Source organism: Galeopterus variegatus, unplaced genomic scaffold, assembly GCF_000696425.1.
Source record: "Galeopterus variegatus unplaced genomic scaffold, G_variegatus-3.0.2 Scaffold1285, whole genome shotgun sequence".
In the NCBI taxonomy this organism is placed as follows: Eukaryota; Metazoa; Chordata; class Mammalia; order Dermoptera; family Cynocephalidae; genus Galeopterus; species Galeopterus variegatus.
Genome location: NW_007727396.1, coordinates 190,358 through 204,400, shown reverse-complemented (window position 1 = coordinate 204,400; position 14,043 = coordinate 190,358). Strand labels below are relative to the sequence as shown.

The window sequence follows — 14,043 nt, the reverse complement described above, 5'->3', positions numbered from 1 at the left end:
GGACGGGAGCGCCGCCGCACTTCCCAAGCGGCGCACCATCCAGTGCGCCACCGGGCTGGCCCCTGCTTGCAATTTTTTAATAGGTTGGCAGAAATACTCTATGGCTCTACTGCCTCATGCCACTAAGTGAAGAAATATTTTGCTAAAATGTTTTCAAAGGTATTAAAGTTAATTGGTGACAATACATTAAACCAAAAATCCTAGGCACAGCATATTCTAGGGAGCCAGCCCTAGAAAATAAGTGGGCATGTGTTGGGAGTTTACACCATATGCCAGATCTGCCGAGTTAATCCACCTCAACTTTAAACACCACAGGGTCTCTTTTTCCAGGACCTCTCTCCATCCTTTCCACTAAGAATGCAGACTTAAAACCAAGGTGTTATACCAAACCTCCCCACGACTCTCAATGTAAATAATTCCCAGACACTGCACCACTTTTTCTGGCTTATAAATAAATCAGAAACAAGACTGATTTAGTAGCTCCAACACATATGGATCACTATGTACTCTAGTCTGGTGCTGCTGGACCTTGAATTAGTTCTGTTAAACTTTAGAAAATCTACGTAAATCTTAGACTCTCGTCACCAAAATGCTTTAGAACTTTAGCAAATTTATTTTATTTTTTTTTCCTTTTTGTCTTTTTTACTGACCGGCAACGGGATTGCAACCCTCGGTGTTGCGCCCGCACCGCGCTCAGCCAGTAAGCGGGAACCGGTCTCCACATGGGATCCGAACCCTCGGCGGGAATGCCGACGCGCTCCCAAGCGGCGCACTCTCCAGTGCACCACCGGGCCAGCCCAAGCAAATTTATTTTTAACAGAAGCTCCAATGTTTATTGGCATAGACAAACACGAGAAAGTGTTCTCTTTCATAAGTACTTTTGGGCTATTTTCACAACCAAGGTTACTTTACACTAATACAGTTGCTATAATCACAATACTACTTTTATTAATAAGTGATTTCTACTTGAGTTCACAGATGTGAAGAAAAAAATTGTGTAACATTCCTATTTACACCTTAATGTTGGTGTTTTTTGATGATACATTTTCCATGAAGAACTGCCAAAAGAAACAAAATGCTCCAAAGAACCACATGCTGCTCCCTGGAGCCTTTCATGAGGCCGTTGAGTCCTCATGTTCATCAGGAGGGTAGCTCCAAGAGTAGTGGCTACAGCAGCTGGGCACTTGCCTTGTTACACACCTGCTACAAAGGCTTCTACAGTTGATTGTACTTCAGAAGAAACTGATACATCTCTCAAATAATCACAAGATAATTCTGGCAGCAACAGCCCACTTGACACCAAGCTGGATGAATATGAGTCTTGGATTTCTGAAGTGAAGACCTCCCTGGAAGTAGAACAGGGAGAGCTGAAAGGTTGAGAGTATTGTTTCAGAGATACCTAAGCAGGAAACCCAACCTTAACACATCAACCACTTTTCTAAAAGGACTTTTACTCATTAAAAATGAGAATTTAGTAAGATACTTTGAAATTTACGCTACTGATGTTACTCTGAAGATGCCTAAGGGCATTTCTACCTTTATTTTTACATAGGCATTTGATGACTTAGCACTCAGCTCACAGCTTTAAAAAAAAAAAAAAAAAAAAAAAAAAAAAAAGTCCCCTCTGCATTCTACCTACACCAAAAAATAAAATGTTACTTACCACACAGAATACCTTTAGAAGTAATTGGCAGAGGAATACTAGAAGAGGCTTCTAAAGGATGATTTGGCACTATATGAGATGTGAAGCCTGGAGCAGGCCGGAACCACTAAGAAAATGTAGTTCGAAGAAGCTACATACTGAAACTGGTAGGTACAAAGTTCCAATAAATTGGGTGGTGATCACACATATAAACTTTTGCTATACTGGACCAAAAATAAGTGACGGACAATAACAATAGTCTATACTGAGTACTCAGGATAATCAGGACAGGGCTTGCTTCAATTGACAGTAAACGGAAAGCTAGTAATCACAATGAACAGTTATTTTTCAGGTGATTAGGCTGGAAAAACTGAGTAACCCTAGAGGAAGAATTCACTAAAGGTAAATGCTAAAGAATTATTTTAAAAGAGAAGAACAAGAATGAACAGGAGATATGTAAGAGGGGGGAGGAAAAACAACCCTAGAAATAAGCCCAACAGGCTAAGTTTGAAATGCCTCACAATAAATATTAAAATATATCTTAATGAGAAAACAAAACACAGGAATTTCACAGCAATATTACTTTTGCATGTGGAATCGATACGATTAGGCTCCCTTCAAAAACGTGTCTTGATTATTCCATGTGACGACTGAATTTTTTTTCTGGAAAAAGTGTGTGTGTACCTGAACACAAGTAAAATACCTAAATCCCTTTTGGTAATTAAGATGTGACATCAATTAAAGATAACTATTATAATACAACCTGAAGTATATAACCGTATTTAAACTTCTCTAGCTTTCCTGGTTTCAATGCAGCACACAGGTAACTCTTTAAACAAATGCACTTACTATTTTGATTGCCTTACGGCAGATCTCACTGTTCACCTGCTCCCAGCTCCCAGGGAAAACTTACGTGCAGTACAATTATTGCAGCAAAGACCAGGTTAAGCAAGCTATTAAGATTCAATACCTCAGGGGCCCCCCATGTATCTTTCCCAGGTGGTGGTGGGTACATCTCTTCCAGAATATGTTTAGACTTCTTCTAATTATCATTGCCTTATTTTTTTAATAGTTTTTTTTCTTCTGTGTGACCCTAAAACAGTGTTTGGCAGTGTGCTACTTTGGTACAAGAGACCCTATCCTGCTGATTGGCAGTTTAAGTAGCACTGGTCTAGATGCTAATGCATAAGGCACATACCTGAGAGTGGACATGCTAGGTTTTTAGTGGCAAATAGTTTTCAAGTCTTTTGCTCATTTTACTATTGTGTTTTTATTTTTTCTTATTGACTTCTAGGAGTTCTTCATCAACTTAGGACAGTGAACATCTCATTTTTAGGATTTTTAAAAAATATATTTGGGATTGTTTTGTTAGTGTCCATGGTGAATCTACTAGGATACCCCATCCTACTTTTGGTAGTGCCAAATATAACATGTTGATCATGCTAAACCTAGATGATGAGCTAAGAAGATACTATACTCATTTGGGAGCTCTTTGCAAAACTGCATGTCAGAGGATCCTTGCAGTACAGAGAAAGAAGCAGATAAAACATAATCTAAAGTCAACATAAAGCTAATATTAACTTCAGTCTACATGAACATAGAATCATTTTAAGGAGTTGTATCCTAGGAACATGCTAGGCACCTAAAGAATTAAACTACAATATAAAACCAAAAAGCACTTACAATTAAGACCAGTTTTTTTTATTAGACAAATCTAAGGAAAGAACAAAGAGAATAGGTAACATGTATGTTCTTATGAACAGATGTTTAAAATTATGATTATTGTGGCCAATGCTATTCACATTCATAATAATAATTATCTCAGAGCAGTGCTGACCAACAGAACTTTCTGCAGTGACTGAAACGTTCTTTATGGGTGCTGTTGAAAATAACAGCCATTTGGGCCGGCCCGGTGGCGCACTGCTACAGTGCGCCGCTTGGGAAGTGCGGCGGCGCTCCCGCCGAGGGTTCGGATCCCACATACAGACCGGTTCCCGCTCACTGGCTGAGCGAGGTGCAGGGAGCAACACCGAGGGTTGCGATCCCGTTGCCGGTCCCGGGCTGGTACGGGCGCGACACTGAGGGTTGCGATCTGTTGCCGGTCATGAGAAAAGACAAAAAGGAAAAAAAAAAAAAAAAAAAGAAAATAACAGCCATTAGCCATGTATAGCTCCCAAGCATTTAAAATGTGGGGCTCATGCAACTGAGGAACTGAATTTTTAATTATTTACTTTTAACTTATTAAATGAGCCACCTGTGTAGTGGCTGTAATTCTGAACAGATCCATTCTACAGAATGCTGTTTTCATAATAAATTTTCAAATTTCTAGGGATCAAGTCCATGCACAGACTTAAAACAAACAAAACAAAAAACCACTATCCCCAAAATGACTTTGTTCAAGGTAACAAAGGTCAATTCACAAATTGACAAAGCTAGACAGTAAATGAACAAAAGGCAACAAAACTTTACAGCATGTAAATCCTGAACAGAGATCTGAAATATGTGCTTACATTAGATAAGGCAAAAAGTTTAGAGCAGAGCATTACAAAAAGGTTTTGTTGTCTTGGCTCCTGCTGCAAGTCAGTCAATTATAGGCATTTCAAACCTCATGGTGGCTGGGTATGGCCTGGACAAGTTAAACCTGACCAGTCTAATCTTTATAAATTGATATACTGCACAAATATTTTCTACCCATGCCATAATGTGAAGAACACTGAGTTAGAGAAAAAGATGGCTAAATCTCTGCTTCAGTCAGCTTGTGACAAACTGATTGATCTAAGTGGACATGGATAACCCTGGAATGGAGGTGAAGGATGAAGTAGCTGTTTTCTGGGCCTTACCAGTATGTGTGTACTTCACTTAAAGAGTCTCCTTAGGCTCATTTGAACAACGGCCAGCCTAGAACAGCAGTCTAGTATTTACCTAGATTTTACACTTTACAAACTGTTCTCATATATACAACACTTCACTTACTCTAATCAAACTTGTGTTCCAAAATGGTTTTCTTCTCTGTGGGGGTGGGATGGGCAGCGAAAACTCCAAACTGAAAACTCTGAAACAAGACTCAGTAGAGTGTGACGAAACACACAGATAGGTAGTCACTATTAATTCTCTCAGCTCATCTATCCTCTGTAGTAAACGTAAGAATCATTTTATCCCCTTTAAAAACTGGTCTGCACTGACAGACGGAATAAGTTCAGGAGCTCTAGAGGCTAACTATAGCTATAATATTATATTGTATATTTTTAAATAGCTAGAAAAGAGGACACTGACCATAATCACTACAAAAAGAAATGTTTAGGTGAAGGATATGCTATCTACCCTAAGTGTGTGTATTGAAACCACACACTATACCCCACAAATACATGCAATTAAAAATAATTTAATAAAAAGCATGAAAATAAAATTTAAATTGCCTACAATTCCACACCTAGAGACCACAGTATTTGTTTCATGTTTCTTTCCAAATATTTCCTACCAATATTTTCAGACATTTTTAACAAAAATTAAGATCATACTGTCTCATAAACAATTCTTGTACCTTGTCATATTCATTTATCACTGTGTCATAAGCATTTAAGCAAAGATTCTGATTTTTGAATCATTACATAATATTCCATTTATCAGTCTATGAAAAATGAATTTAACCAAGTCCTTATTGCTGGATGCTTAGATTGAACCCAATTTCTCATCTTCTATAGAAATCTCTGAATCAAAAAAACAAATTCACTGGATCAAAGAACATAAACATTTTTAAGGTGTAGAGAAGGTTGAAAGGCAATAAAGATGAGAAAGTATTTAGCACTTTTCTCATTCATTCCCAACTTGCAGAATGAAGATTAACCTCACTTTGGTCTTATTCACAGATATGACCAGAATTTTTCTTCCTCACCTTGAGGACCTCATTTTGGAGTTATAATCTCTTTGTATACTGGCTCTTTATCAAAAACCAAACTTTTAGATCTTTTATCTAAAACCCAAAGTTTTTAGGAGGGGGATTTCTGGGATACTGGTAATACTCTATCTCTTAATCTAGGCAAGGATTACATAGATATATTCAGTTTGCAAAAATTCATTGAGCTGTACACTTATGATCTGTGTATTTTTCTGTATGTTTGTTGTACTCCAAAAAAAACTATGCTTACAAAACAAACAAACAAAAAAAACCCAAAAAACAAACAAAAAAAAAAACTGGTCTATACTGCTTTCCAATCTCTTTGGCCCTCCTAGAAAAGATTCCAAATTGTCCAAAACAAGAATATCATTTCCCCAAAACTTCGTTTATCTATCAACATACTGTTTATTCACATTGTGCTTGTACAGAATATATTTCTGCTACTTTACACAAGCAGTGAAGCACCATCATATGCTACTTTAGGCATGCCAAGAGAATACACATATTCAAAAAACACTTTAAAAATCTGTGTAGTCTAATGATAGTAGTTTTATTCATCTTTTTGGTCAAAGAGCACCAACTGCATTAATGAATGTTCTGTTGAAAATGCCTGCATCACAATTATCTTTAAATTATCAAATATCAAAACTGAAATTTACCCTTCTTCATAATCAGGGTCAACCATTTCTCTTTTCTACTGACAATTAACAGTGAAACATGAGAAATAATACTAGCAAATTCATGAAGAACATTTTTCCTAGTTAAAATATCCTAACAGGTAGGGTAGGTCCTGTTAAGGCGTGTGTAAATACCAATAATCAGCTAAGACAGAACATGATTATTTAAAATGCTGATGTTCTGATGAAGTTCCCACATAAACATACAGCAGTCAACTAATGACAACAAGGTGAAAAAGCTTTTAAAGCAAACTTCAAGCAAATCAATTCACTGAACCCCTTTTCCATACTCACATACAACATAACATCAAAAGTTATATAATGGTTAATTCAATCTGACTCCACTACTACATCAACTACTAGAAGCAATTGTTAGAAGAGAATTTAGTTTTCTGGAGTGAATTTTAAATATTTTCCATTAGACTAAGTTATTAATCATAACTGAAGCTATAGCTAAAATAAATTGAAAACCAGCCCACTGGAAAAACTTACTCCAGAATAAAGCCTTAGGGAATTTTTTAAAAGACATGCAAAAACTTCCACAATAGGGCACATCAAATTAATCTGAAATACTGATGTTAAAATATTTGTCAAGATATTTTCAGTGCTCACATAGTATATGATAGTACACATACTCTAAAGAAATTTTTGAAGAAAAAAGATTTACCATGTAAGCATCTTCCAAAGTTTCCAGATACTTAATGGAATAAAGTATCTCAAAATTCAGATGGCTGTCTGACTTAAAAGTCCTGAACTCAGACCTGAGTTCAAATCCTGAAGCTCATACCACCTGCACATAAATCTTATTGGAGTACTGGAGTATTATACAGTTCAAATAGAGTTCATGTAACTATATGTTTTGTAATACTGTGTCAAATAATTTTCACAAAGGCCAATATATTAAGTCCTTTTAATGATTTCCAAATATTACTGGTGCTCCACAGAAAATTAATCTCACAATTTCAGTGTCCAGTAGAACAAACTGTTTTTGGTATGTAAGGATAATATATTTCTGGAATGTAAAATTTTCTATTGCCATTTTTCACTAATTCTAGTCAAGAAACCTTTGGAACCAGATTATCTTTCTGAATTTATAATTTCTCAAACTTTTGGACAATGATGCAGTACATACACTTTATATATATTATGTAACACTCTCTAGGAGAACGAGTCAGCATCCTGTAATCACAATATTTCTTCAGCAAAATTTAGAAATATTAACGCTAAATGGGAAAAGTAAAGTTAAAAATAACATCAAATCAGCACAAATTCAGGTCAGGTTTTTTTCCCAAATTAGTTTAGGTCACATTAAAGGCTATCAAAAAAATTTTTTATTAAGTCTTTTGGATTTCAGAATTATATGAATAAGGGATTATGGACCTACAGCTTTATAGCAAAGCTCAGGTACTACATTTTCACTTAACATAACATACATTGTACCAGGGCACAATAAATCTAAGAGTCAGTCACCATGGCTGCCAGAATATGCACAGCAGTTAAGTATCTTTAGCATATTCTATCTGCTCCTATTCCTTCCCCCCAAAAGGGGACACTAACTATGGACTTCCTACATTCCACAATATTATTCATTAATCTAAAGACTACTTTTTCATAATTTGGCAGAATCATTAAAATGTCAGCTTAGTAACATCAGTCTCTCAAATCACTAAGAGTAAACATCACTAGAAATATTAAATAAAATGCAAGGTTCAGTTTCCATTAAACATGAGACTTAAACCAAAACAAGGTTTATCCTTTATTATGGTCTTCCTTACAAGATGAAGCTTGTTCTTAAATTTTCACCTCAGAATATATTCATTAACTATGGTGTCCAACTAGACCTCCACCCCCCAAAAAGTTTTTAACTTCCAAGCCAACTTGGGGGAAAAACATCAGATATGCTGGAAGTAGAACAGATGAACTAACAAAAATTAACTGACTTGGTACTAATACAGCGGCAACTGTGCTTCTCTTTAATATGCATACAAACCACCTGGTTAAAATGCAGATTGATTCAGGTTTGGCCAGGGCTGAGACTCTGCATTTCTGTACTATCTAATGCTGCTCACCTGAGGACTACACTGCATAACTAAGGATGGTTACACACTTTAAAAAGAGAAATCATTGTGACAGTTTACAACTAAAAGAACTGTCATAGTCCGACTTTATTTTATGGCTGTATTCAAAAAATAAACAATTTGCTCAGTTTTACAAAGGTAGGAGAAAACCCTCCCTCCATTCAGCATTCTAAGTCAGAACTTTTAGGAAATCCTTTTAAAACTGTTTTTTCTTCTCTTTAGCTTTAAAAACCTGAGTCCAAAATTGAGTTAACATCAAATGTATTTAAAAGGTTTGCTTTAACGACATCTTTATTTGCTAGAATCTGTTTAACAAGATCAGACTAAAGAAACACTTAATTGATACCCTCAGCTTTCTTAAAAATTTTTAATGTTATTCTCTCCAAGACTCTGGCCATCTTAAAAACACCTAAATATCAATACTAAAAAACAAATTTCAATAACAAGGAGTCTATATACTATGAAATTTTGAAATGAACCAACCACACAAACTAGCAACTCAAATGCAAGCAGTTTACTGTGGAATTACATTTTGTACAGGGACTGTATACTAAAATCAAATCCATTATGTAGATAATCCAGTATAGCCAAAAACTATCCTTGAAAATCTGTCCAGAAGGTGACATGTTGGGAGACATATATATATCATCTTTCAGTAAGTCCCCTAAAAACCAGTTTTTCCCACCAGCTGATTACCTCAAGTCATTTTATGAAAAATATAAGATCTAGAAAATCACGTGACTCTGGCAACATGTTTGTAACTAGAAAAACAAAATACCCAAATACACGAAAAATATGTACATTGTGTAATGATTAAAAAAAAAACAACTAAGATTCATCTTTCATACCCCATGCTCTGGGGTATAGCTTCAAAGAGTGGAATGAGAGCAGAATCTTTTGCTCTACTTAACAATATTTTTGTTATGGAATTAGTAATAATAAAAAGAAAATTAAAATGTTTGATTTTTTTCTGATCAAGCCCAAATACTTGAATCCACAACTTACATGGTTGAATGATGTGATAAACTAACATCTTAAATCCAAAAACCTCTCTCCAACTTATATTAAAACCTGTACTAACCACACTTCCTAAAACTTAACCTGCAATATGTACTTAAATATAGTAATATTTGTTATGTATTCAAGATAAAGTAAAATGTAAGCAATCCAGTCATTGGTAAACAATGCATGAAACCAAATCAGTCAAGCTTATAACCTATAACTGTCAGGTCTCTATTTTAGAAATTTAAAAAGAGCTTTAAGGATTACTGCACTTAAAGAGGTACACACAATTTCAAGTTTTGAAAAATACTAAGTAACACAGCACTCTCCTTTACTTCAATTTTACAAGACCCCCGCAGATATAAAAAATACTTACATGGACAAGTTAGGAGATGGAACCCCCCTATCATCAGCTAGGTTCCCAAGGTGGCTCAGCGTTGAAGTCGAACTGCTCCCTGTACAGCACTTCTCCTAGGCCCTCTGGGTAGTTGTATACTTGGTCAGAAAGTTCGCCCTAAGTAAGAAATAAAAGTAGCAGATAGTCCCGTGTTTAAAAAAAAAGTTAGGTTGTCCTTCAAGCAGGTTAAATCAACTTAAAGATGAACTGTAAATTAAGTTTTAGTCTTTATAATAGAGTATGTTTCATTAAAATCACATTTTAATCAAAGGGTTTACCATAGTACCAAGTACTTTATGTCATTGACATTTCTAAGCTGCTGGACTACAAAATTCACAGAACTTATCATGGTCATCTTATCAAGTTGTTTTATCTACCTATACTCATGAATTTCCACCCTTCATCTAATTCTATTTTTGCTTTTATCTGTCCTCTAAAACCCAAATTTTAAGTGGCCTAAAATGGCAAAATTTCTAAGTATTCCCACCAACTTGGTGTATATCCAAGACTTTCTATGCATAATGCTCTAGAGCATGATCTAGAATACTACCCAGAATACTCTTTTACTCAAATTCAAATTATTCTTTGCTTAAAATATAAAATCCTACAACACCAAAGAAGACAAAAATTTTGTGACTTAGCTAGTTATGAATCTGAAATAACTTTTGAGACCTACCTTACTATATTAGGCAAGTAACCTCTTAACGTTTCTCTCACACCTAACCTATCTAGATCTACTTCATTCTATTATCGCCAGGAGCATTACACGTGTGAAAGTACTTGGCTCACTACACAAAATGCTAAATAAGTTTTAGAAATGGTCACCACCTATTATTGTTTGACTGGATGGACTTAAGCACTCTAGACTAAAATGCTATACCTGTAATTCAGTGGTTACTGTTTTAAAGTAATATAACCTAACAGTATTTGCTAGAAAGGGAGAGGAGAGAATGAAACCAGAAATATTATGAAACTAGAAATTACAAGGTCAAAAGTTTGAGCGACTTCAGAAACACCCTACACATATCTCACCTCAACCAGGATCAACTGAGAGAGGTAAAATGTTCCTTCTATTTAGCAAGGGAAACTGATCACACTCTCAATGACACTTATGGATGATGAGCAAAGAACCCATATACCAACACACAAGGAAGCTATAACCTTACAATAAATTCCAAATAATGCACTACTCCGTAACAATCGTTCTGATTCTTCCCACATCAAGGTAATTTTTAAAATAAATAAAAAGCCAACTCACGCTGTGGACAGTTCAGTCTTAATAATCCTAAGGAACAGGATAATTACCCTGGGTGAAACATTATTCACTCCTTCCCCGCCCCCCACTCACCCCCACTATATATCCACAACCATTTTGCTGCTTAATGCAACCTAAGAACAGTGATGTCAAACACTAAGGATATTAAACTTAAGACATTCAAGAATGCTCTTCAGTGAGACCTCTAAAACATTTCCATTTAACAAAAAAATAGTAGTAAGGGGCCGGCCCGGTGGCGCACTGCTACAGTGCGCTGCTTGGGAGTGCGATGGCGCTCCCGCCGAGGGTTCGGATCCCACATACAGACCGGCCGCTCACTGGCTGAGCGAGGTGCGGGCGCAACACCGAGGGTTGCAATCCCGTTGCTGGTCCCGGTCCGTACGGGCGCGACACTGAGGGTTGCGATCCGTTGCCGGTCACTAACAAAGACAAAAAGGAAAAAAAAAAAAAAAAAAGACATTTGGGCTGGCCTGTGGCTCACTCGGGAGAGTGCGGTGCTGATAGCACCAAGGCCACGGGTTCGGATCCCATATAGGGATGGCTGGTTGGCTCACTGGCTGAGCGTGGTGCTGACAACACCAAGCCAAGGGTTGAGATCCCCTTACCGGTCATCTTTAAAAAAAAAAAAAAAAAAAATAGTAGTAGGGAATGAAGGCCCCATAATTTGAAAGGCAGATTTTAATAGGAATAATAAAAGGGGTACATAGGGTAAGATGGCTATTTACGTACAAGACAGATGGAATGCTTATCCGGACAGTTGTTAACAGATAAAAGCATGAAAAAGGATAGACAAATGGAAATGTGGAAAAGAGGTCATGTGGAAAAAGATAAATTATTCTTTTAGAATGGTGAGTGTAATCAACTGAATCAGGCACAACATTGCAATCATCTGCCTTAACAGTCATTTGAAGAGAATGTCTCTAGCTTCAACACCTTAAAGAATAACACAGGGAGGACTCAACCAAGACAGCATGTATACCAGTAAGACACAAAAGTCCTTCTATCACTCTGATCATAACTACCCAAAACTTAGTATCTCAAAATTATCAGTATTTTTCTGAACACACATTGCCTTTACCAATGATTTTTAAAATTGCTTTGTGGTACTCTTTCTAAAAACTCAAAACATCAGTCCAATCATGAGAAAAACATGAGACAAACCTAAATTGTGCGGTATCCTACTAGATACTGGGCCGTTATTTCTCGAGACTGTGAAGGCCATGAAAAACAGAATAATGAAAAACTGTCACAGACCAGGTAAGACTAGAAGAAACATGACAACTAAACACAGTATACCTTGCATGCACTCCATTCTAGAAGAGAAAAAGGACATCAAAGAAAAACTGGTGAAATCCAAAGAAAACCTGGAGTTTAGTTAAAAGCACCAAAGGCAGTTTCTTAGTTTTGACAAAGGTACCTTGATAATTTAAGATATTAATAGGGTAAACTGAGTGAGACATATTCAAGAACTGTTAGTTTCTTTGCGACTCTTCTATAAAACTAATATTCCAAAATAAAGTTTATTTTTTAAAAATCAGGCAAGCTAGTCACGTAACGGACTACTCCTCAGTAATAAAAAAGAACCTATGGATAAATGCAACATGAATATCAAAAACACGCTGAGTTAAAGAAGCCTTTTATACAAAAGAATACATACTGTACGCTTCCATTTATACGGAAGTTTTAGAATAAGCAAACTAATCTTTGGTTTAAAAAAATCAGAATCGTGGTTGCCTCTGTGGGGAGTGGGAGACGGAGACTAAAGGGGCAAGAAAGAATTTTGTGGGGTGACGGCAATGTTCTACTTCTTGATAAAGGTTTGGGTTACATAACAGTATTTTTGTCAAAATTCATTAAATTGTATATTTAAGATTTGTGGATTTTACCGTTACATGAATTTTATCTTCCCCCGAATTTAAAAAGTAATAAACAGTATTGAATTCTATTTGTAAAATGTACATACTAAAGTTGAAGGGGTGATATGTTCTGGTTTCTCCAACTTTGAAATGCATTGAAAAATAAGATGAATAGATAAGACAAATATAGTAAAATGTTAATTGTAGAATTTAAGTGGAGATACAGCTCTTTCACTTTCCATGCTTGAAATTTATTTAACAAAACCTTGGGGGAGAAAGTCATTGACTATTTGATTTCATTTATATCACCTATAATCATGTATTGAGGAACCTATCTTCCCTACTTAATGTAAACTCCTCAGGATTTATCTGACTTCATAACCAGCATCTCCACGCTCTCATATTTGTAAAGAAAAAAAAAAAAATCAAACGATTATTAGGGCCTTGCCAGACAATCATTAGCCATACTTCTGCCAGGGTAGTTCACATCAACCTTTCCTGAGCCCACAGCGATTCTATCTCCCTTAAGAGTTCCCACCCAAGCTGGGGATTCAACAGTGGAAAAGGACGGGACACAGAACGATTCAATGTATCCAAGCTGCCAACACAAAAATCCAATTAAATCTGTTGAAACCTCATGGGGCTGTAAATTGTGTCTCTGGCCGTTTCAGGTTTCTGACCGCTCATCAGCTTAGTCTAAGAAACACACGTTCAGGATGTATCTTGTGTAAGGGTTAAAACACGTCACCACCATTAACTGCTGGCAATCGAGAGAGTACTCGATAAGCCACTCCAGCCTAACATTCTCCCTCTCTCTGCCCAGGAATCGTGGCGCGGACGGGAAAAAGAAGCCTCGGTGACTAATCCTCAGGCTCCGGGATGTGACTAGGGTGACTGAAGGCGACTTGGCCCAATCAGGAGAGCCGCAGGGGCGGAGCAGCAGCCCCGAGGCTTCCAAAAGGGGCCAAAGCTCTCTAGCTCGCTACCTGACACCGGGCTTCCCCGCCGTCGGGCCCCTAGTGGCGTCAACTTTCCTCCACCAGAGGGGGACCGCGCTCCCCGCACCACCAAGAATCCGACCTCCCCCGCAGCTGTCACCAAAGGCCGGCGCAGGGCCCGCCCCGCTCCATTCATAACCCAAGGCCCGGGCCATGGCAGCCCATCGCGCCGCCCGCCCGCCGGGCTCCAGGAGGCGAAGGCGGCGGCGCAGCGCTGCGCCC

General features: G+C 37.2%; 1 protein-coding gene across 2 annotated transcripts in view; it reads right to left on the bottom strand.

Moving 5' to 3' along the window:
* The window catches only part of AZIN1 (antizyme inhibitor 1), a 34,105-nt gene that overhangs the window by 19,381 nt on the left and 681 nt on the right, over positions 1-14,043 (bottom strand). Inside the window, exons 2-3 of one of the 2 annotated variants that reach the window (XM_008576090.1) lie at positions 9,671-9,808; positions 1,201-1,346 (exon numbers count right to left, since the gene is read on the bottom strand). The gene's annotated coding sequence lies outside the window, so the exon portion shown is untranslated. The remainder of the gene's footprint in view (positions 1-1,200; positions 1,347-9,670; positions 9,809-14,043) is intronic. The other variant, XM_008576089.1, reaches the window with a different exon arrangement.